The following is a 25,487-nucleotide window of genomic DNA, read 5'->3' on the forward strand; positions in this document are numbered from 1 at the left end:
GTAGGAGACCATATGGGATGCCGGGGATTGAACCCGGGTTGACAGCGTGCAAGACAAGTGCCATGTCTGCTATGCTGTGGCTCCGACCCAAGTGAGAAGATTCTTAGTCTGCTTAGCCTTTCTGCTACTCATGCTTCTTGAAACCTTCCCAGGGTCCCCCCTCAGGGAGTTGGTTCTGTTTTCGGGGTTCTGATGTCACTCCCTCTCTACCCTGCTGCCAAGCAAGGGAAGCTGGCTGGCTTGCAATCATCCCCCTGCTTGCAAAGCTCCAGGGAGAAAGCCCTGTTGAGCACACACACTGGCTCTGGGCTCCAAGCTCTCTCCCGAAACTCCTGGTTTGTGCACTTGTGCCAGAAAGCCATGTCGCAGGAGGAAGACATTGAATTTGGGAAATGAACAATCTCCCTGGGACTGTCTGTGCTGCAGAGCTTGGATATTGAGCACTTAATCATTTTTAATGCTTGCTTCACCTGCTCACCCTCATTTGCCTTCAGCCAAACCTTGGAGCTACAGGAGACTTAAGAGAAGGACCCATCATTCAAGGGCCCAGAGGCAGAGGTGGACACCCCAGGAATCTATTTTGGAGGTCTTGTAAGCTGTCTTAAGAATCCCCCTGCTCTTTATCCAGATACCCACTTAGGGAAAGAGAGACCACAGAGAAGCAAGTCTGAGGCTCTGGTTGAGTTTGGTTGCCGGAAATTGGAGTTGCTTTCATGTATGCGTCTGTCTCTGTGTTAGTGGTTGACCAGTTGTCCTTCTGTTTTGTTGGTTTTTTTTTTTTTGTTTGTTTTAGCCTCAAGCCTCCAGGAAAGTCTTCTTTTCTGATAATCAGGAACTTTAGCTACCTATGAGCTCACCTTGTGTTTCTCTCTTTCTCTCTCTCTCTTTCTCTCTCTCTCCCCCTCTCCCCCCATCTCTACCTCTCCCTCTCCCTCTCCCTTTTCCCTCCCCCTCTCAGTCTTTGAGTCAGACATTTAGAACAAGGAGAGTATACTTAGAATTGAGCTCAGGACCGACATCTCCCCATCAAAGGCATTATTCAGTATTTTCACCTTTATTGAGCACCTAATGTATACTTTGACCCTGGGTTTCAGAGAGGACGTAACCCGTTCACACTCAATTCTAATAAATGATTTATGGGCTAATAATCTAGTTTAATAATTGAAGGAAAACACTGCTTAAGAGCTGAGTTTTGTTGCGCCTTTGCTCTTCGTCAGCCTTTTTGTACACATGTTTACCCAAATGTCAGTTATTTGATTCTTGCAATGTCCTTTTTTTTTCTGGCCACACCTGGTGATGCTCAGGGGTTATTCCTGGCTAGGCTCTCAGAAATCGCTCCTGGCTTGGGGGACCATATGGGACTCCAGGAATCGAGTCCGTCCTGGGTCAGCCATGTGCAAGGCAAACACCCTACCGCTGCACTATCGCTATAGCCCCAAGATTCTTGCAATATCCTTACAGGAAGATTACCTTCAGTGACCCCCCTTTTATATATGGGGGTACTGAATTTGGGGAGCTCTGTAACGTGCCTGAGGTCACAGAACTGGCAGTAAGTGCTTCAGGTGGGATTTGATGCTGAGCAAACTGTCTCCCTAGCACCCACTCATGCATTTAGCACCATCCCCTCCTGTCTCCCACTGAGATGGGTGCTGGCTCTACTGGAAGCTGAGCTCAGCCACAGAAGTAAATGTGTGAACAGAGACACAGAGGGAGACTCAACATCCTCTGGAGAGTGGAGAAAAGGAAGAGGAAATTAGATGGGCTTCCTGAAAGGGAGGAAACCAGTTGGTTACAAGGTGTGAAGTTGACTATGGAGCTGGAAGGGAAATTATGGGGCAATTGGGGTAGCATGCGCAGGAACCCCAAGGCACAAACATAGATGCCCTATTTGGAGAGCAGGCCTGGTGGGTAGTTTGTGTTGAGAGAGAGAGGGCAGGTGGAAAAGCACAGAGGACAGAGAGGCTCAAAGGAAGTTCTTACAGTGCCCTCTGATCCCAAGTCTAATTCCCATCAGATAAAGTCTGGTGCTTCAGAGCCCCATGGAGCTAGTGTCTGCCATACTGAATTGTAGGACAATTGTCCAGTTGTGGGACATTTGCACTGTCTTGGAACATTCTGTTGCATTCTGCTGGACCGAATCCTTTTCCCGGTTACACACCTGTCAGGCTGCATCTGGTGACCTATATCTGGTGTGTGTACCCATTTTCAGACGATGAGCTTCATTTGTATAGGAAAGAGCATGTGTCCTGGCACCAGGAGATATTAACATGTCTAACATATGCCCAACTGTGGTTCTATTCAGCGTACCACATGCTTCCCAGATCACCAGTAGGTGCAACTCTTGTTTTTGTTTTGGAGTCACACCTGGTGGTGCTCAGAGGTTACTCCTGGCTCTACACTTAGAAATCACTCCTGGCTTGGGGTGTAACTCCACCCTGGATTTAGGTGTACCTACCTGAGACCCTCCCATTCCGGGGAGTGGTCTTGAAAGGTTATATAAGGCCTTTGACCCAGGGGATTAGGGCTCTCATCCTTTTGGTCTTTGACCAGCATGGAGGTCAAAGGGAAGATGGCTGACAGGAGTTAAGATGCAGGGCAAGCTAAGAATAGCAAATGCTTAAAAGGTTATGATATAGGCCACACATGTGGTGGATAGGGCATGAATAAAGTTCATGCTTCCTGATACCTGTCTCTGGATGAGTCTGATTCCGCCGTTCACCTAAACCTGGGACCCTCCAGCTGAATGGGGATTGTGAAGCCATGTGGCCTGGGATGGCAGAGAAAAATTCCTCCATCCAGCAACCATCATTAATTATTTAATTCTACATGGGGGACCATGTGGGTCCTTCCTGGATCAGCCGCAAGCAAGGCAAACGCCCTACTGCTGTGCTATCACTCTGGCCCCAGAGCACAATTTTTTGTTTGTTTGTTTTTGGGCCACACCCAGTGACGCTCAGGGGTTACTCCTGGCTATGCACTCAGAAATTGCTCCTGAATTGGGGGAACCATATGGGACGCCGGAGGGATCGAACCCGAACCCGGGTCCATCCTAGGTTAGTCTCGTGGGAGACAAACTTATCACCGTGCCACTGCCCTGCCCCTAGGTGCAACTCTTGAGGTTCCTAGCACTTCTGGGTGGGACCCCAGAGCCTCTAGCACTGCCAGAACGTCCCTAGTATCCTGGACACACTAAAGGTTCGAGCAGCATCATAACCACAGGCCTGGCATTGAACCACTGGCACAGTGGACTATGAATCACCAGAGTCCCCTGGGTTTCCAAACTGTCCTTCCCCGAATTAATGAATTAAAAAAAATGTTGGGACCAGAGGATAGCACAGCGGGGAGGGCATTTGCCTTGCATGCAGCTGACCCAGGTTCGAACCCCAGCATCCCTTAAGATCCCCTGACCCTGCCAGCAGTAACCCCTGAGTGCTGCTGGGTGTGGCCCCAAAACAAATAAACAAACAAAGAAAAAGTGCTGGGGCTGGAGCTATAGTACAGTGGGCAGGGCATTAGCCTTGCAAGTGACTGACCCGGGTTCAATACTATATAGTATTGTCAGGAGTGATGTTTGAGCACAGAGCCAGGAGTAATTCCTGAGTGTCGACTGGCATGGCTCCCTCCCCCCAAATATAATGTACAAATGTTGGTTGCTTTGATATACAGTGAAGGAGGGTAGTTTCCCCAAAATATCCATGTGGCTGATTACAAATATAGATGTTAGTTATTTATCTATTCGTGGATTTACTCTCCTTTTCCTGGTTGTCCCATCATCACATTACAAGATGTGAGAGCCTCATCCTCCATGGGCTGGTGAATTCTACACTCGTGGCATCTAGGGGCTCGAAAAGCACACTCCACATGTGGGGTGAAACTCAGGATCAAACTCTCACCTGCAGAGGAAGGGGCTCCCCTCCTCCCTCCCAATGCTGAGACATGCCTAGGAAGCCTCACTCGGATCAATATGTTAACAATCCCACGAAATTTGTCATTTCCCCTCTAAGCCAGGCAAGCTACTCGTTTCATTAAAAAAAGGGCCTGGGCAAATCTATTTTTAATTTTATTTTTTATTAAAAACCACCCTCATGCTTGAGATCCTAATCTGGGACTGAATAATAGGTGTCATTGGAAGACTTGCCCGTCGCCCCGCCGTGAGAGCCTGCACGGAGGGTGCTTAATAAACAGGATTTGGTGCTTTCTGTCAGGCTAGGGACAAAAATAGGTCAAAAAGCTCTTCCTGTTTCCTTCTGAGTGCAGCGTTCTGACTTTCCAGATGGTGAGACACCATTTAGAGCCATAAAAGGAGTTGGATTGAGATAATGGTAACCTTGTTGAATTTCACAGAATTTATATTTTGTCAGAGGGACTTGGCGTCCTTCGAATTTCTGCGAGGAGTCGATCAATAGTTGAGAATGTTATTTATAATCAAGAGATTCCTTGTTGGAGAGTGTATGAGTGATAATCACTCCATGTAAATACATATTATTTATTTATATATGGCATATATGTATCTATCTATCTATTTATTTATTTAATTTTGGTTTTTGGGTCATACCCCATGATGTTCTAGGATTACTCCTAGGTCTGCACTCGGGAATCACTCCTCGTATTGCTAAGGGGACCGACTGCTATGGGGGATGCCGAGGATTGAACCTGGGTTGACTCAGAGCAAGACAAACGCCTTCCCACTGTGCTGTCGCTCTTGTCCTTACTCCTAGTCATTTTTGGTTTTGTTTTGCTTTTTTTGAAACACACTCGCAATGGTCAGGGAATACCCCTGGCTATGTGCTCAGAGAAACCAATCATATGTGGCACTAGGGATTTGAACTGGGGACAGGCCCATGCAGGACAATTATCTTAAGCCCTGTACTATCTCTCTGGTCCCTATTCCCCCAAAGTTTTAAAATACTTTGCCATTCTTTTAAAAAAAATTGCTTGTTTTTTTTTGGTGTCGTACCCAGGGATGCTCAGGACTTGCTCCTGATTCTGTGCTCAGGGGTCTCTCCTGGAAGTGTTTAGGGGAGAGCATCTTAACCACTATACTATCACTCTGGCTCCCGTGTCTTTTTGTTTTTGTTTTTTGGGCCACACCCATTTGATACTCAGGGGTTACTCCTGGCTATGCGCTCAGAAATCGTTCCTGGCTTGGGGGAACCATATGGGACGCAGGGGGATCGAACCGCAGTCCGTCCTACACTAGCACTTGCAAGGCAGACACCTTACCTCTAGCGCCACCTCTCTGGCCCCACGCTCCTGTGTCTTAAAATTCTTTGTCACTTCTTTTTGCAGCACTTGGTTTCAACAACTACATGTCTGAGTCTAGATTTGGTCTCTTAGGATCGCGGTGACTTTGGATAGGTCTGTGATGAATGGTCTATAATGGTCACTGCTGGATTTTCCAACTCAGCATCTCTTCACTCTGCTTGTTTTTGTTTTTGTTTTGTTTTTCTGGTTCTCCAGAAAAACCAAGTTCATAAGTTCTCTTCTGAACATCAAGCAGGCTGACATTGCATCTGACTTCCGGGTACTAGTTGTTCCTGCTGACTGTGATTTGTACAAGAACCCAGCTTGGTCAAAGGCAGTAGAATGTGCTCGGGTTTGTATGTTGAGAGAGTAGCACATGTGTTCTTCTCATTGCCCTTGAACATGACTCGATGACGTTAATGTACATTGTACTGGGTAGCTGTCTTTCCAGAGTTTAGCCTCTGAGCATAAATTCAAGATGGCTGAGTGCAGAGAGATGGTGAGAACTGTGATCTTCTTCAGCCTAGATCAAACCTTGCCTGAAGATAGATAGATCTCTTCTCCCTCTTTGTAGTCTCAGTGTGGAACAGTTTGTTGACTATGCCACTGGAGAAACCCCCAGTTGCTCTATGAAACGTTTTTTTTTTTTTTTTTAAATAATCATCCATAAGAGTAAAAAACAAAAATGCGGGGCCTGGCGGTGGCGCTAGAGGTAAGGTGCCTGTCTTGCCTGTGCTAGCCTTGGACGGACCACGGTTCGATCCCCCGGTGTCCCATATGGTCCCCCAAGCCAGGAGCAACTTCTGAGCACATAGCCAGGAGTAACCCCTGAGTGTTACCGGGTGTGGCCCCCCCCCAAAAAAAAACAAACAAAAAAAAAATGCAAGCAACAGTCCATTTTAAAGGCAGATGATAAATAAATCTAAGAACATTTAATTAAAGTATTTATTTATTTTTGGATTTTGAGCTATACCTGGTGATACTCAGGAGTTACTCCTGGCTCTGAGCTTAGGAATTACTCCTGGCTGTGCTCCGGGGACCATATAAAATGCCAAGGATTGAACCTGGGTCTGCCATGTGCAAGGCAAACACCCTCCACATGCTGTACTATCGTTCCAGCCCCAAGAATATTTTCAAAGTAGTAAAATCAGATTCAAATACTGGATATTTGCAAATTAAAACTGCTCCTACCTTTCCAACCAAATTTTAATTTTGCTGTTAAAATCAGGGAACAGACACTTAGCTTTGCAGATCAAAGCTTACAAGAGAGATTCTATTCAATTCTAACACTCTTAGTGTTTTCCCAAAGTCAGCTTCCAAAAATAATTTCAAATGAATATGTGTAAAATCAATTCATATATACCGAAAGTCAAGCTTCAAAAGAATTCTTTATTTTTAGGATCCCTTTTTAATTTTTTCTTCCTGAACTGGCTTCCTTTAATTTCTTTCTAATGTATATGCCCTCGATTAATTTTCTGCATTTTTTTCAGTAGGAACTAGTTCCTTTTAAGGTAAGACCTATTTGGTCCTTGCCAGCTGTTTTGCATATTAAATGGATATTTAAGCACAAAAGCATGTAGAATCCGGACCTGGAGAATGTGTGTTTGCATATCGCCTTCATCAGACATGTTTTGTTGGTCTGTATTGACTCTTCTGCAATGCAGAGACACTTTGGCCATACTTTTCCTACTGATCTAGCTCATTTCTTAATGATTTCATTGTCGGGAAGAGATGGGAATGAGTTTGTTTTTGTTTTTGTCTTTCAATAGAAGTGCCTAGTCCTTTAGATTAGACATAATGGCATCAGAGGCATAGTTCTGGGGATAAGGAACTACCCTGCATTTGACTGATTCTAGTTTGATCCCAGATGCATAGAGTCCCCTGAGCACCTGGCTTGGGGGACCACATGGAATGCTGGGGGATTGAACCGTGGTCCATCCTAGGTCAGCGCGTGCAAGCCAAAAGCCTTATCACTTGTGCCACCACTCCGGCTCCAATTTTATAATTCATTTTAAAAATGGAATTCACCTCCAGTAGGTGAAGTGGTGAGGGGGAGCTACTGTAGATATCCAGGTAGGATTCTCACAGGCTGCCATGTGCCCCAATGTTCCAAAACTTCCTCTGTTTTTATTGTATTTGGGGGGCCTCATTCACTGGTGCTCAGAGCTTCTCTGTGCTTAGCAATCATTCCTGACAGTTCTCCAAGGACTGTGTATTGTGCTGGGGGTCAAACACAGGTCAGCCTAGTGCAACACAAGTTTTGTTCCTTCTCTCTGCACCCAATGCCATCCCTGGCTACATTTGAAAAACTCTTATTTTCCCTAGATTTTTTTTTTCCCTTTCTTGATGTCATGTGGTCAGATTTTGAGAGGATGATGAGAATGTTCTTTAGGAGATGTTGAAATAGGTCTAGAGACAGTCAACAAAAGGATAAAGGGGATATTCTGGAAGGTTCTTGTCTTGTGGTAGAACCGTGGGCTGGAGTTTTTCTAGGCATGTTTTTGTTTTCATTTTGTTTTTGCTTTCTGTAGAGCCAGAGAATCCAACTCAAGCTCTCCTGTGTTTTATTTACTTTATTTCCTCTCTGGGGAATAGATTTTTCTCTTGTTCAAGGGTGCCATGCCTTCTCTTTTTTTCTTCCCTAATCGGAATAAAAAATGTGTCCCAGGAAGATGGACTGAATGAAGGGTTATCTAGAAAAGAATGTGTAATATGACTGCTGTCCACCTGCAGGATGGGTGTATCAGGATGCAGCTGAGATCTATGCCAAAGGCATCCCTTAGGGACCAATGAGCAAGTATTGTTTGAGGCTCTGTAAGCCATTGAAGCTTAAATAGAGGAGCCATCAGTTGTAGAGTTTAGGCTTGTAGGATGTCAGGATGTCACATCAGACCTTGACTCCAGACAGTTCTGGGGCAAGATCCTGATCAGTCCTTTCAGCCTTTCCATGAACTAGCAATTGAAAAGCAAGATGCAGCAATCAACTAACTACAGTTCACCCCTCATTTTTGCATAGAGTATGAGCTTAGATGGGCTTTCATGCTTGTTTTTTCCACTCTTTCTCAATACTGTTGGATGATCAGGAAAGTCACCTGCAATTTACATAGATTTGCATGAAATTTGCATAGACCACCCACACATTTATAAGGTTCCCCGCAGTCATAGCTAGTCACCTCAGATAACCACAATGGGGTGGACTGATCACAACAGCAGCCACCATATGGCCCCATCTAACCTCACGTGTTTCCTCTGTGACTTTTCCCATAAAAGGTGGCAGATCTGTCCTCTCACCTGAATCTCTGTGGGAAATAGTGATGTTTGCACAGCTGCACTCTGGTAATGAAAGACTGACCATTTCCCCCACCCACCTTCATCCCACCCCTGCACCCCTATACCTGCAGCCTGGACTTAGAAACCAGACTGGTGGGCTCTTTGGAGCCAACAGTGACTCTGGGACACTGGCCTTCCCCCAGTTCAGTACTTCTTCCAGCAGCTTCTTTCTCTCTTCCCCCCCCCTCTCTTTCCTCTCTCTCTCTTTCTCTCTCTCTCTTTCTTCTCTCTCTCTCTTTCTCTCTCTCTTTCCTCCCCTCCCTTCTTTCTCTTTCTCTCTCCATTTGAGTTTGTTTTTCTTGAAGGTTAGAAGTGCTTATTTAAAAAAATTTAGGGGGCCGGTACAACAGGTAGGGCACTTGCCTTGCACTCAGATGTCCTAAGTTTGCTCCCCGACATTCCTCGTGGTCTTCTGAGCATTTCAGGAGTGATTCCTGAGCACAGAGCCAGTAGTAACCCCTGAGCACTGCCAGGTGTGATCCCACCAAAACAAACAAAATTTGGAAACTGGAGTGAAAGTCATGCCCTGGGATCTATGTTCAGGCCCTGGTACTTACTGTATGGTACGTCCCATATACCACTGGGTCTGGCTCTGGTGTCCCTGAGCACTGCTGACCCCACCCAGCATTATTGGACCCCAAGTATAGAAGCATCTGGTTGAGTATCTCTGGGTCTCTGGGAGCAGCGCCTGGGCCTCCTGAACACTGCTTAGAAGACTGCCAGTATGCAATATTTCCCCACAAATGCTCATGCGCTAGTGTGATGCACACACATGCACACTTATGCAGACACACATGTGCTTGCAGCTTGATGAACTTCCCTGAATCCCACCTGCATGTTCGGGACCCACTTTCTGAACCTTGCACAGATTGGCCCAGGGCCAAGATGGCCTGTCAGAGTAAAATCAGGTCTGCCCCAACCCTGGCCTCTTTGAGGCCAGAGTTATAGCACAGTGGGTAGAACATTTGCCTTGCACACAGTCGACCAGGTTTGATCCCCAACATCCCATATGGTTCCCCCCACCCAGGAATAATTTCTGAGTGCAGAGCCAAGAAAAACCCCCGAGTGCCTCCAAGTGTAACCCAAAAACCACCCACGGCCTTTCTTTTTTTTTTTTTTTTTTGGGTTTTTGGGCCACACCCGGTGACGCTCAGGGGTTACTCCTGGCTATGCGCTCAGAAGTTGCTCCTGGCTTGGGGGACCATATGGGACGCCGGGGGATCGAACCGCGGTCCATCCTAGGCTAGCGCAGGCAAGGCAGGCACCTTACCTCTAGCGCCACCGCCCGGCCCCGGCCTTTCTTAGCCACATCTGCCTTGCCATGAAACAGTGATCGTGTTCATCTGAACAGCCTAACTTGAATGTCGCATACGTGCTTGGCCTAAAGCTGATTTTAACGACCCTACATTCTTCCACCCCTATGAGGATCTTGCAGTTTCCTCTACTTTCAAGGTGACGCAATGCAGCTCCTCAGTCTAGGGGCTCTCTCCGACCAGGTGAGCACTGAAGCTGCATTTGAACTTAGACTGACTTTTGCAACCATCAGATGGGACTTATTTGCACCCTCATGTCTTAGCATGAATAAAGGATTGTCAAAGTTTCCAGGTCTACCAGCAGCATTCTTACCTGCCCCTGTGAGTTTCTTCAGCCCTTCGATCTGGGAGTCTATTTTCCAATCTCTGGCTGCCTTTTAATTTTTTTTCTTTTCTTTTTTTTTTTTTGTTTGTTTGTTTGTTTGTTTTCGATTACACTGGGCAGTGATCAGGGGTTACTCCTGGCTCTGTGCTCAAGAATCCTGGTAGGTTGGGGGGACCCTATGGGGTGCCCCAATTGAGCCCCTGTTGGCCACATGCAAGGCAAATGCTCTCCCCACTATGCTATCATTCTGGCCCCACTGGCTGCTTCTTGAATGCTATCTGGTGCTTTAACTAGTATGATTGCAAGCATCCCACACTGGTGAGGGGGGCTGGCCAGATGCGTGTTTTGTGCTAGCTGATATATAATCGTCCTGATGCTCCGAACCAGCCAGGGTCAGCCGGGTGGAAGATCTGGCCAGTTTCCACGGACTCAGCTGCCATCCAGACCCCAAAGTACAGAACTGAGAACGAAAAGAAAACGCTCAAAAGATGCCACAGATTTGCTTAAATGCCTATCTCACTGTGGAAGAGACTCTACTCGCATAAAAGTGTTATAAACATTCAATAATAATGCTTTACAGAAGCATGAGCTATAAAGTGAAATTCTGCTTTATCCAGTTTGGTGAGAATTTTCCCTGGCAGAGGGTGCCTGCCTTTGTGTGAATTCTCATGGGGCAAAGAAAAACAAACCAAAAATATTGCCTGGGAGCCGGAGTGATAATACAGTGGGTAGGGCTTTTGCCTTGCACACAGCCAGCCCAGGTTCTGTCCTTGGCATCCCATATGGCACTATGATTCCTGAGACTAGAGCCAGGAGTAACCCCTGAGCATTGCCGAGTGTGGCCCCCAAAACAAAGATGCAAACAAATATATATAATATATATATTGCCTGGACTCTGGTGATGTTCTGAAATAGCCTTGGCATCAGATGTGAGTGGAAACATTCTCTTGCACAACAAAACAGGAATAGGGCTCAAAGTTCGAGTTTAGTTGCTGAGGCTTATTATTATTTTGTCTTGTTTTTTGTTGCTGATCTAGTCTGTGTCTTTGGCAGGTGCTCTGTGTGGTAGTACTCATTGTAATCTGTCAAAAAGTGGCTTCTGGGCTTCTGGGCCACAGTGATAGCACAGCAGTAGGGCAGTCTTGCACGTAGCCTACCCGTGACTAAACCGGGGTTCTATTTTCTGCTTCTCATATGGTCCCCCAAGCCTACCAGGAGTGATCTGTTTTCTGAGTGCAGAGCCAGGGGTAACTCCTGAGTGCCTCTGAGTATGGCCTAAAACCTCCCCCAGCCCAAAAGAAGTGGCTCCTTTGTCTTCCAGTGCCTTGTATAACCAGGATTAGGGTTTGGTATCCAATTCCCAAGAGCATCCACAGGTTAAGTGCATTCATACCTCCGGCACCTGAACTTTGGGGGCTTCTCGAGAGTATAGACCTAAAAGAAAATGCCCCACTAAGGGATGCATACTTAGGAAGATGGGGGCTGCTCACAAGACACTTCTTTTTTTTTTTTTTGGTTTTTGGGCCACACCCGTTTGACGCTCAGGAGTTACTCCTGGCTATATGCTCAGAAATCGCCCCTGGCTTGGGGGGACCATATGGGACGCCGGGGGATCGAACCGCGGTCCGTTCCTTGGCTAGCACTTGTAAGGCAGACACCTTACCTCTAGCGCCACCTTCCCGGCCCCACAAGACACTTCTAAGGGAGGTGTTTGATTGCAGAGTCCTGAAAACTGTTGGAATTAGCTCAATGAAAGAAAAAAAGGGTTAGATCTAGACAGCAGGATTGGAAAACCTGGGAGGTGAGGGAAGGGTAGGTATGAGGGATATTAAAACTCTAATCTCATGGTGGCCGGAGAGATAGCACAGTAGTAGGGCATTTGTCTTGCATGCAGCTGATCTAGGAAGGACCGTGGTTCAAAATCCCAGCATGCAATATGGTCCCCTGAGCCGGCCAGGATCAATTTCTTTTTTTTCTTTCTTTTCTTTTTTTTTTATAACATATACAAAGTCTAAATATAGCTGACAAGTTACATATATAGCACACTTAAGATATTTTCTTTTTTATATATATCTTTATTTAAACACCTTGATGACAAATATGATTGTATTTGGGGTTCAGTCATGTAAAGAACATCCCCCCTCCACCAGTGCAACATTCCCACCACCCATGTCCCAGATCTTTCTCCTCCCCACCCCACCCCCGCCTGTACTCTAAACAGGCTTTCTACTTCCCTCATTCATTCATTCATATTGTTAGGATAGTTCTCAATGTAGTTATTTCTCTAACTGCACTCATCACTCTTTGTAGTTCAGCTTCCTGTCGTGAGCTGGATCTCCCAGTCCTCCTCTCTTTGTCTCTGAGAATTATTGCAAAAATGTCTTTCATTTTTCTTAAAGCCCATAGATGAGTGAGACTATTCTGTGTCTCTCACTCTGACTTATTTCACTCAGCATAATAGTTTTCATGTGTCCATGTATAGGAACATTTCATGACTTCATCTCTCCAGAACCGATTTTTGAGCAGAGAGCCAGGAGTAACCCCTGAGTGCCACTGAGTGTGATCCCAAAACCAAAACCAAAAAGACTCTAGCCTCATTATTGCCAGTGCCTGCAGGCCTGGACTGTGGAAAGGCCACGAGGTGTGGCTGAGATTGGATGTGCTTGGCGTGCAAGACCAGGAACTTTCTCATCATCACCAACAATATCTGCATCATCACCATCTTCAGTATCACCGCCACCAGCAGCAGCATCAACGCCAAAACTCCCAACATCACCACCATCTTCACAATCACCAAGAGTCGGCACCATCAGCCCCATCAGCTTCATGATCCAAATCGCCACCAGTAGCAGCAGCATCACCAGTTTGAGCACAGACTGTGCCATTCTCAGTATCACCAGTGTCAACACACCAGCATTACCATCAGCACCAACACGACCAGTTTCGGTGCCACCATCACAACCATCAAGACCATCATCAGCACCACCATTCCACCATCATAAATCCTGTTCGCACTCTCAGCACCTCCGTCACCACTGTCATCTTCATCATCCTTGCCATCATCATTTTCCCATATCATCTCAGGCCTCTAGAAGTCTTGCACTCACTGACATTTCTTTCCCCCCTTGCTCAACATCCATGAACTCTTTGAATTTGTTATATATGGAGACCTTTATAATATTTCTCTATAATATCCTTATCTCTGCCTCTTGTCCCACCTGCGACCTTCCAGGTGGGGGTGCTACTGAGCCTAATAGCCGTTGAGCGAGGTGCTCAGGGTCTTTTAGGCAGCTTAGCTGGCAAGCTCAGGGCTTTTGGAGTTGATAGCACGCTGACAAAGGATTCTGAACACCCTCCCTCGACAACTATTTATTAGTCTCTCAACAGTGCCCCCACCATCTCAACAGGCAGTGAGAAGGATATTATAAATATTATAAAGGCTTCCGTATATAACAGAATTCTCAGCATAACCTTGCAAGTGGATCCCCCATTGCTTCCCATTGGCTCTTAGAGAAAACAGAGGCAGTCAACTGTTCTCAGATCAGATCCTAAGCCATCCCAGGACAGACAGACAGATATTAGGTCTGAATTCAAATCCAGGCTGCCTGCCTGTCACAGAGCTTCGAGGACAGGATTGCTGCCTGCTGGTCTTGGTATCTGGGCATTATTGGTTGCTTTTCATTTTTGGAGCTCCTCTGGGTTTCATGGTCTCAGTGAGCATGATCAGCAGGAGCTTCTGGAAATGGAGAGGGCTGAGCCACCTCTTTCCGTCCACCTCAGCGCTGGAGCGTCCTTGGGAGATGGTGTGGCTGGGGGGCACGGGCCTTGAGAATGGAAATGGACCCAGTGCTTTAATCAAGGAGCTGAGAGCATCACTGGCTCCAAGCCCGAAGGCTCTTGGTGACTGATGGGCAAATGGTACGTTGCATCTGTCAGCGGGTAGCATGGCTTACCTCCCCGGGACTATTTTCTTGCCAAAGCACGTGCATTTTGCCTTTTCTCATCTCCTTCCTGCCTCGGCCCAGTTCATCTGTCATTTCTCAAGCAGAGACCTCACCCGCCTCCTATTCTGGTCCCTGCCAGCAGTGGGGTGGTTTCATCTAAGGAAGTCTGGAAACTCCTTGGCTGAGAAGGAGTTAAGTCCAGCCAGGCCGCCTCCTGGGAACCTGTCCCTCTGGATCACTGTTGCTTTTCATCTTCATTATGTTGAGTGACAATGCTGTCAGCACCCAGGAGGGGTCCTTGAATAGCCAGATGGTGGCTGGAGTTTTCTGCCACTCATCAGTTTTCATCTGATTGCAGTGCAGGTGCACGGAGAAGAGAATTCCCCAGTATCCTCCCACCCCCAACTTCCACTGTTCAAGTGTGTGTTCCAGAAATCCAAAAGGGACCGAGAAAGGATGGGAGGGTAGGCACTTGATGCATCTCTGAAACATGTACTTACTGAGCACCTATTATGTGCCAGGAACAGCAGGAGGCCTTGAGGATTGTAAGCAGGAGCCAAGTCCAGCCCCAGCCTCCCTGGAGCTTCTGTTTCCATAAACAAACACGGGCAATGATGCAGGAAGCAAGCGAGGGTGCTCTGCGAGGTGGTCCTCATTGTGATCTGTCAGTGAGAGATTTCATGATGGAGCATCCCAGGCCTCTTGTGTCTACAAAGCCTAGCCAGCTCAGGAGGAAGAAGAGAAGGAGGACAAGGATGAGGACAACAATGAGGATGATAACGACGGTGACGTGGCCCTGATCCTGGGCCACCTGGAAGATCTTCTCCAGGAATAGACAGGGTCTGGGCTGGAAAGAGGGGTGCTCATCAAACCCCCAAATATGAAGTAGCAATGTGACTGTGAACAACAGAGCAGATGCAATGGGGGAGACGAGGGCTGGGGGAAAGCCAGTCAGAATCCCAGGGGTTTGGAAGTCATGTAAACAGAGCGGGAGATACTTCTGGGGTCAGGAACCTGGCCCGTCCCTCATTCATAGGAACCCCACATGCCAGAACAGAGCCACCTAAAGGCATCCAGGACAAGTGCACAGTGCAGAAGTGGCAGAGGTGGGAATTCAAGAGATTGGATTTTAAAGAGACCCACTAGGTGGTAATTCAAGAGACTTGAGGTCAAAGAGACCCACTATGTGTGAATCCAAGAGACTGGAGGTCAGAGACACAGTACACAGGATCCAAGAAATCAAAGGTCAAAGAACACCCACTGGACAGGAATCCAAGAGCTCCCAGATCCCATTATATGGGATCCAAGAGATCTAAGATCAAAGAGACCCAGTGTAGTGGGATCTAAGTGAGTGAAGGTCAGAGAGACCCAGAACTTGAGGCTGATGGCTGGGTCCCTTGGAGCTCTCAGCATACCCAGAAATGCTGCTTCTGCTTTAGTAGTATTTACTGCTCTACATGTCTGGGCCAGGCCCTGTGCCAAAGTTGGGGACGCACAATTAACCAGGGTCATTAAGAAGAACTTAGAATAAATGTGTTATGTTGATGTGTAGATCAGGGAAATGTCTTTTTGCTTACTTACAACTGACCATGTTAGCAGTAAAATCGGTGAGCTTTTAGTTACCTTATTTAAAAAAAAAACCCACTTAGGTGAAGCCAGGCTCACAGGGGATTTGCTGTTACTGGCTTCCCATCTTTCTGTGCCATCTGTAAGCCTTTGATTTTTATTTTTGGTAGGGCAGGGGCTCCCAGTTGATGTTGAGTGGGCCTGGAGGTTACTTCTAGTAATATTTAAGTCAACCAGTTGTTCATTGCTAGGGCCCAAGGATCTGGTGCTGCTTGTCTTTCCGGTGCTGGAGGCTTCAGGGCTAGACTCGGTGGTGGTCAGTGTTTCTATTTCCGGTTCTATTTCTGGTTCCGGTGATGCTCAGAGATCAATGTGGCATTGAACAACATGCCAGACCTTTTCTCGCCTGTTTGTGCTCTCTCTCTCTCTTTCGCTCTCTCTCTCTCTCTCTCTCTCTCTCTCTCTCTCTCTCTCTCTCTTCCCCCTCTCTCCCTCCTTCCCTTCCCCAAGCCCAAGCCCTTGATCATTCATGTTACCTTTAGTCTCACTCTGAGTCTGAACTGTCTCTTATTTGTCCTCTTCATCCTTGTGAACAATCCCCAGAAAGGCATTAATGAGCAAGTCACTTGGATGAAAGCACATCTGGACACACGCTTGCAGACTTTCTGCTAGGAGCAAGGCTGATTTTTGCAGGTGCTTGGCTGGGCTTAGAGAGGGACCATGGCATTACTGAGGAGAGTTCTGCATATGGGTGTTCTGCATATGGGTGGCCCCACTGCTCATATCCCCCTGGTTTGAACTTGCTCACTGCCAGCAGGTGGAAATGAAACTGTGCCACCCTATATGTTAGGGACTCACAGATGATCCGAACGATGGGTGAAAAAGCTGCTTTTCTTGGGGCCCAGGATGTGAGTCAGTGGTGGAAGATTTGCCTTGTTGGTGGGTGGGTAGAGCTGGTGTTCCATCTCTAGCACCAGAAGAAAAAAAAAATATATATATATATTGAGTTTCCGAAGAAGAAATCCATCTTTTTTTTTTTTTTTTTGGTTTTGGAGTCACACCCGGCAGCGCTCAGGGTTTACTCCTGGCTCTATGCTCAGAAATCGCTCCTGACAGGTTCGGGGGACCATATGGGATGCTGGGATTTGAACCACCATCCTTCTGCATGCAAGGCAAACGCCCTACCTTCATGCTATCTCCCCGGGCCCCAGAAATCCACTTTTTTTGTTTTTGTTTTTTTTTTTTGTTTTTTGGGCCACACCCGGTGATGCTCAGGGGTTCCTCCTGGCTGTCTGCTCAGAAATAGCTCCTGGCAGGCACGGGGGACTATATGGGACACCGGGATTTGAACCAACCACCTTACGTCCTGGATTGGCTGCTTGCAAGGCAAACGCTGCTGTGCTATCTCTCCGGGCCCGAAATCCACTTTTTTAAGGAGACTTGGATTATTTTTTTGGTGGGTGGCACAAGTGTCAGACTCAGATTGGTCTCCCTACCCCCAGAAACATGCCAGTGGGGAAGGCTGAAGGCTGTGTGACTGGGAGGGATGGTCAGCGAAGCGGGCTGAGGGGATGGAATAATGAGTAAAGTGAATTCGATAATGAAGGGATTAATACAGGAGCTGATCCGTTTCATTAACCTGCATCGAATGAAGATGGCTGAATTCAGCTCATCAGTGATGCTGAGGGCAAGTAGCTGGCAGGCACTTGGGGAGGATGGAGATGGCTGTGGGTGGAAGAGGAATTGTGGGATTCGTAGACACTGCATGTGATGAGCAGTCCCACTCTACCTCCAAAGTCTGTACCCAGAGCCTAACCAGGGGTCTTCAAACTACAGTCTGGGGGCCATATAGTGCCCACTGAGGACACTAATCCAGTCCACCAGATGTTTTTTGCCACTGCCTGTCCTGCTTAGCAGTCAATCCTGGGCCTGCAGTACATGTATGGGATATTTGCCACACTCTCCGACTTCCCTCCTTCTCTGTCTCTTGACTCTTCTCAGTTTTGGGAAGGGGTCCTCAAACTATGGCCCACGGGCCACTATTGTTCATAGTTTTTTTGGTTTTTTTTTTTTTTAATTATAATCCTGCCCTCCAACAGTCTAAGGGACAGTGAACTGGTCCCCTGTTTAAAAACTTTGAGGACTCCTGGCTAAGCTCTGACCAAGACACTCAGCTACCGAAGCCGAAGACCTCTCTTGTTTTTTCTGCTTGGATCTTCTGTAGGACAAAAGAGAAAATGAGGAAGATAACTCTTGACACTGTGGCTGTTGGATCAGTGCTTCAGAGTCACAAAAACCGGTGGGATCACCCCACCTTTGAGAACTTTGAAATTGAAAGGCAGGGGAAAGCCATCAAGAAGTCATGACATCCATCTTTCTTCTGAGAGGTGATCTGGGACAACTGGGGTGAAAGCAGTCCCTCCACAATTCCTGTGAACACACATTCCGTACCCAATATTTGCTGAGTCACTTCCCAAAGTGTCTTTGAAGCATGCGGGGAGATCTCCAATACTATCCTACAGGAATCTGGCTGCGGAAAGGATTCACTTATGATGGTAATTCAGGGTCTGGGACTGCTTTCAGCCAGCTGTCCCCCTACTCCAGGGGTGAGGGCTAGATTCTCATCCCTCAGTGCTCTACAAGGTCTGCAAGGTCACTGAGCTTTAGGTGTTTTGCTGATAAATAATAGCCCCATCCCCCCAAAAATACATGAGCCTATCTTTTGGGTCTTTCTTATTCAATAACTTTGCCATGGACTGTCTGTTCCTCTCTGGACAGCACAAGGTTAGGACTGGGGGGCTTCCATGCTTAGGGAAAGGAAGGAACTAGAGGAATCAGGCCACCTTAAACTATTGGCAATTCCTTGGCAAGATCCTCGAAGTTGGGTCATGCCAGCCCAACCTGGTGATGCCTTGTTTTGAGTCTGGCTCTCCTCAGTGCTTCTTTTGAAGAGTTAGGTCATAGAGACAGTACCAGAGTGAAGAAGGCACTTGCCTTGCTTAGAGTTGACCCCAATTTGACCACTATAAGGGTCTCCCAATTACTAGCTGGAGTGACTCCTGAGCACAGAGCTAAGAGTATCTTTGAGCTCCACTGGGTGTGGAACAACCTCCCCCATTTTCCCTGCACTCTTCAGCATTTAGAGGCGCCCCTCCCCAGTGTTGTCCAGACTCCCGAGAGACAGGTAGGGAAAGGTTGGCCCTGATCTTTGTCCCATAGGATGCATACTCACATGGTGACATACAACAGACAACCCCCCCCCCAATAGGACAATTATGAACCACAGCATGTGCCTTAATAAGTGAAGACAGTGAGGTGTATGTGTGGGGAGTGACGGGGGCTGAGCAGGGGATCGGGACACACTGGGTGGGGTGGTCTGTGCAGATTTCTTGAGGGTTATGGTCCCGCCCAACCCACTTCCAGCTCACTTCTCCTGTCCCCCCATCCTTTTTGTTTCTGGATGCCTGGAAGGTAAATTTTCAGGCTAAAATACCTTCCCTCACTCTTTGCTTTTCTATGCCTGGTTCTTTCAGGACTATTAATGCACACAGGTATTGCTCTGGACAAGGTCTGCAAACCTCCCCATCCTCTACTTCTGAACCCTTTCCTTGCAACTGGGAGCCTCTGCCTTTTGCCTACTCTCCCTTGGTGGTGAAAAGAGAAAGGCAACTTCTGGTACACTTGTAAACCCGACTAGAATTCACCAGAGAGTTTTCTATTCATGTTTGAATGCCTGAAGACAGTGAAATCTTTCCCATGTGCAGTTCTTTTTGGTGTGCTTGGAATTGACCCCCTTGTACCACCTCCCCAGGTCCTGATCCTGTTACCTTTGCTTTCCTGTAAAGGAGCTGTGCCCCGAACTCTCCCTAAATGATGCCACCCCCTTCCCTGTTTCTTTCCAACACATGCCACCAGCTGTGCTTGCTGAGTCAGGCCTGGCATTTTTCTATGGCCCAGTCCCTTTCTAGTTTTGAAAACAAGTGCCGGCATCTGTAGTGCCTGGCTCCATTCTTTGTGTGCTCATCTAATGAGAAAATTTAATGCCAAAGAGGAAAAGTTTGCAGATAATTGGACTCCGGAGGGTTGGAGGCGAGGAGCAGTTGATGGTCTCATCAGAAGTGCTTAGGAGGATCTGGAAATAGTTTAACAGCTCCTTCCTTCTTTCAAAGCACCTCTCCCCCCCATTTTTCCTGCACACAGTCCCACACTCACTGACAGGTGTCCCGTTAGGGTGGGAATCCTCACAGACATGCGCTTAAATACACGCATGCATCTTTCCTGTGCCATGCACATCACTCGTGGGAAAGGCAAAGACTCTCAGAGCCCGCCTGTCACCCTGTTTTACGAATGAGTTTGGCATTCACAGCTGGTCTCCGGCACCTCGTTGGTTGACAGGTGCCTGAATATCATCCCTTTATACCATATTCCACAGAATGAAACTTTGGGAGAAAGGAATTTCTTTGGGGGAGAGGCATCCAGCAGCCTAGAAGACATTGCCAAAGACCAACCGCTCTCCTGTTTGTTGTCAAACACACGAAGACAACACAGGATTTTTTTTTTCTCTCTCCGATGGCAGAGTCTGGACAGGGAAAAGCAACATAATTGGAAAATGGGTGATATTCTCAGAGCAATTACTGTGCCCGTTAATGAGGTTTCCATGAAGGCTTCCAGAGAATTAATGGAGAACAATGATTTTGGCATTCATGGTGAACAGCTGGAGAGCTTGATAAGCAAGTGCATAGAGAGGGTCCAGCTCAGTCAAGGTGAGAAGGACCCAGGAAAAACTCGTCCCTTTCTCCCTTCACTTTCCTTCCTGTCCTGGTCTCAGAGCTGCTGAGTTAGTGCCAGAAGGCAGAGGAGCCAGAGGGGCTCAGCACCCATGTTCCTTGGCCTGTGTCTGAGATGGAGGCAGTAGTTCCTCTGTTTCTGGATCTTCTGTCTTCTCCATTGGGTTGGAGGTGACTTGGGGGGGGGGGTTTGGGCGCTTGGGGGTGGGGGAAGGAAGCAGTGATTGGAGTCTGAAAGTTGCAGTATGAGTCAGGGCCTTGACTTTGAGTGTTTACTTTGCCTGGGATGAATTATTTAATTGCAAGGAGCTGCAGTTTTACCATCGATAGGAAAGAAAGGTGTGAGCACCTGTGAAGTGGTTTATATAATTGACATATGTGGTTGACCTATGGTTTATATGATTGTGCTTGCGTGGTACCAGGGTTCTCCACTGAAAGAAAAATCAACAGGAGGGGCTGGAGCAATAGCACAGCAGTAGGGCATTTACCTTGCATGCAGCTAACCCAGGACGGACCTGGGTTCTATCCCTGGCATTCCATGCGGCCCCTGAGCCAGAGTGATTTCTCAGCGCAGAGCCAGGAATAACTCGTGAGCATAACCAGGTGTGGCCCCCAAACAAAACAAAACAAATGAAAGAAAATCAACAGGATATATATGATATAGGATATCAATAGGGTACATATGTATCAATAGGATATATATAAATATAAGCATATTCATGCATATACATAGGGACAAACACATGCATACACATATGAATAAACATAAAGATAGGTACATACAGACACATGCAGCTAGGTTTTAGTCTTAAGAACTGGGCTCACATGTGATTGGGGACTTGGCACGTATCAAGCGGATGGGCAGGTATCAGCGAAATTTCTTTGTCCTTGGAAAGCCTAAGATTTTGCTTTCAAGGGGCCAGAGAGATAGCACAGCGGTATTGCATTTGCCTTGCACATAGCTGGCCCGGGTTCGATTCATGGCATCCCATATGGTACACTAAACCTGACAGGAATGACTTCTGAGCACATAGCCAGAAGTGACCCCTGAGCACTGCTGGGTGTGGCCCGAAAACCAAAAATAAACAAAGAAATAGAATTTGGTTTCAAGGCCTACAAAAGGATCGGCACTGTCCCTTTGGCATTACTAAGGACCATTTCCTTTGGTTTGATTTAGGGAAAGGGAGGTGGAGCCTTGCCTGGCCGAGCTCAGGGAACTGTCAGAGTCACTGGGGAGAGATCTCTGGTGACTTAGATATGCCCGCTTGCCAGTTAAGTTTGTGTTTTATATCCGGTGGTGTCTCCTTGCCAGCCTAAAGATAATCTAATCTCCTTTGAAATCAAGTGATGGTAGGTGATCATGCCCTCAGTACAGCAGCACCGAACCTACAGGGATTGCCCGATGCTCATTGACAGTAGCTGTCCCCATCTTTGTCTCTAGGTGCTGTTTCAAGAACCAAATGGTGTGTCTGGATGGGAGTGGTGCGCTAGTGGAAAAGTGTCATTTGTTGACTTGACAGTGTCTCAGCTCTCAGAGCCCACGATGGTGGGGAGTGATAGAGGCTCTAAGAGGCCAGTGACAGTCCATCAAAAGAGCCTTTCCTGGAGAACATTCTAGAATTCAGAATGATGGATGAGAGGGATGGACACTATGTCACAGGGAGGCCCTTCATTGCCTGACAGTCTAACTCTGAATTTTACTGCCACCTGTCATCTTCCCCACCCCACTTTGTGATCAGTCCCCTTGCCTCAGTGATGCTCTTTGTCTTGTTTTCTCTTCATATGGGACAAATGCTACTTAGGTTTTGTTGTAGAATGATGGTGTCTACCAGGCATGATTGGTAGAATTAGTTAATAACAGTTGCTTTTTTCTATGATTCATGCCACACAGGTCGAGCTCTATCTAAGGTAGGTGGCATTTCTTTGTGTTTTTTGTTTGTTTGTTTATGGGTCACACCCAGCAGTGCTCAGGGGTTACTCCTGGATCCTTCTCAGAAATCACTTGTTGCAGCTGGGGTAGGGATGGGGGACCTTATGGGATACCAGGAATTGAACCCGGGCCAGCTGCGTGCAGGGCAAATGCTTTATTTTGTTTTGGGGAGGTGGTATTTTCTTTTTTGTTTTTTGTTTTTGGGACCAAACCCAGCAGCACTCTGGGTTACATCTGGCTCTGTGCTCAGAAATTGCTCCTGGTAAGCTTGGGGGACCACATGGGATGCCAGGGTTTGAACCTGGGTCGGTCCTGGGTCTCCTCATGCAAGACAAATGCCCTTCTGCCGTGCTATCGCTCTGGCCAAACCAGCCCCCTTTTTTTTAAAAAAGTTTGAGGACCCCTGCTCTAGGCCTTGCCAGGAGTGATCCTTGAACACAGAGCGAGGAGACAGCCCCTAGTATATCCAAGAAACAAATAACAATCCAACTGAGTTTCAGACAAAGTTGTTCCAACACCACACCCATCACCAGATTGTCATATCCCTCCACCAAGGTTTCTACCTTCCCCCTATTTCACCCCCAGCAACTGCTCATTCCGCAGTAACTCTTAGGGTCTATTCCTATTGCTCACTTGTTACTCCCACAATATAGTTCATTAGATCCTGCATATGAGATCGCTTGCTCTGTATTTGTCCTTCTCACTGAATTCATAGATCCAGCCACGATGCAGCTGAGTGTATGACAGCCCCTTTGCTGATAGCTGAATAATACTCCTCTGGAGGATTGTATTGGAGTATGTGTGTGGGGAGTAGCCTTGCTGCAGTGTCTGTTCCCTTTCCCCACCCTTTCATTCATGTATTGAAATCTGAGCCCTCTCTGGGCTGAGGATAGGCCTCTTGGGGCCTTTGGAATTAAATGAGGTCAGGAGGGCAGAGCCCTTTAGAAGGGGATTAGTGTCCTCCTGAGACCCATGAGGAAGCGGGCATGTTCTCTCTGCTCTCAGCCCTGCCAGGAGACAAGAGAGGTTGAGCCTCTGTGGTCCAGGATGTGGAGAAATACATGTCGGTTGTGAATGGTAATAGCAGCCTTAAGTGGCCAAAGCAGACGCTTACACCAAAGCTGAATAGGGAACAGAGAGATGACACAGAGATTAAGATGTACAGAGATTAAGAGATGTACAGAGATTAAGGCACTTGCCTTGCATGCAGCTGACTCTGGTTTGCTCTCTGGCACCGAAGATGGTCTCCAGAGCACCAGGGGATGCCAGAGCAATAGCACAGTGAGTAGGGCATTTGCTGACCCACCCAAATTTGATCCCTGGCATCCCATATGGTCCCCTGAGTCTGCCAGGGTGTAATATTTGAGTGCAGAGCAATTTCTGAGCACAGACCCCATGAGTGCCAGCGTCTGCCAGACAATACCACAATGGGCAGGGCTGTTGCCAATTCAGGTTTGATCCCTGGCATCCCATATGGTCCCCCCCAGTCTGCCAGGGAGTGACTTCTGAGTGCAGACCCATGAGTAACCCCTGAGAGTCTCTGAATGTGGCCCCCAAACAAACAAAAAAATGCACAGAGCCAGAAGCCCTGAGCACTACTGACTATGGTTCAACCCGCCTTCCTCCCCGCACAGAACTGAATAATTAGTGTCCATTTCTATGAATATATGGTGTTCACTTATACTGCCTTGATGTATCCCCTACTGGGTGAAAAATAACAGACCCCAACCTTGAACACTGAGACCCACACTCAGTAGTACCACCTGTACATCCTTTATCTTTTCCCTTCCTTGGTGGCCTGAAGAAATCCGTGGCCTCCTGGGAGGTTGGAGGTTTGTCCTGGGAGGATGGAAGATTTTCTTTGCATCCTGATGCCTGGTGCTCTGGCCCTGGGCTCAGCATGTCAGTCAGATAAGCCACACTCCATGAGCAATGTCTTAGCTGTCAAGCTGCAGGGTTTAGACACTGCTTGTGCAGGGAACATACCAAGTAAAGGGAAACTCAATTCCTGGACCCAAACCTGCAGGTGTTGAATGAGTGGTTCTGTCTAGCAGTGGTCATCCTAGGCCTCCTTCCTGGTCTCTTTCTTCCTGTAGTTTTCAGAAGCTCCCAGGGAACTTGGCAGATGCTGCATAAGCCTCTGATGACCTCTGATAGCTCCAGAAGAGGACCAGATCAGTTAAGGTGGCTTCATAAAGGTGTTGTTGGATGGCCCGAGCCTTCCTCCTAGCCAAGGTCCATACTTCTCTCTTCGCCTCATTTCAGCTTTACCATTCTCTACGTTGAATCTCTTTCCCCTTCGTGCCATGATTGGAGAATTCTTTGTGTCCCCCACGTTGCAACGACTCTTAACTCTCTACCTGTCAGTTCATCTTGAAGGAAAAGTTCAATCTTCAGTAGTTTTTTTGTTTTGTTTTGGCCCCCATCTCTGTTCAAGATGACTCTTGGCCAGTGCTTAGGGATCATTCCTGGTGTGGCTTGAGGAATCCTATGGGGTGCTGAGAATTAAATCCAGGCAAGTGCTGTCTCTGCTGCCGTATCTTTCTGCACCCTCCACCCCTGCTTTTGTTGTTTCGAAATCACATCTAACCGTGTTTAGGGAGCACTTCTGGGTTGTGCTCAGGTGCAAAATCACCCCACACCTCGTATCTCCAAGCCCAGGTGAATGAGTGTAAAGCAGGATTGTGCATGAAATAATCCAGATTAGATGAGGCCGAAGATGAAACACGTGTAGTCTGGCAATCTTCTACCTCGTATCTCTACCTGCTGCCTGCTAGAAGTGCCATTTTTATTGTGTATAGAGGCCACCCCAGGGTGGGGCAGTGAGGACAGGGTAAGGATAGATAGCTCAGGTTATCCTGAGCCAGTCCCACCCTGGTTTACAAACAAGACAATCTCTGATTTGGGGTAAATCCATGTTGTAAACAAACATACATAGGAATCTGGGATGACCTTTGTTTTATGTAAAATAAGGTGTAACCTAGCACTCAAGGATCATTCCTGGAGGTGCTCAGAGAACCAGGTAGTGCTGGAGAGAGATCCCAGGGT

General features: G+C 47.3%; 1 protein-coding gene across 2 annotated transcripts in view; it reads left to right on the plus strand.

Moving 5' to 3' along the window:
• The window catches only part of LARGE1 (LARGE xylosyl- and glucuronyltransferase 1), a 479,868-nt gene that overhangs the window by 70,059 nt on the left and 384,322 nt on the right, over positions 1–25,487 (plus strand). Inside the window, exon 1 of one of the 2 annotated variants that reach the window (XM_049771992.1) lies at positions 522–586. The exons of the other annotated variant lie outside the window; for it this stretch is intronic. The gene's annotated coding sequence lies outside the window, so the exon portion shown is untranslated. Of the gene's footprint in view, positions 1–521; positions 587–25,487 lie in introns of those variants that run through there. 2 annotated transcript variants of the gene reach the window in all.

This window comes from Suncus etruscus, chromosome 4, assembly GCF_024139225.1.
Source record: "Suncus etruscus isolate mSunEtr1 chromosome 4, mSunEtr1.pri.cur, whole genome shotgun sequence".
NCBI lineage: Eukaryota > Metazoa > Chordata > Mammalia > Eulipotyphla > Soricidae > Suncus > Suncus etruscus.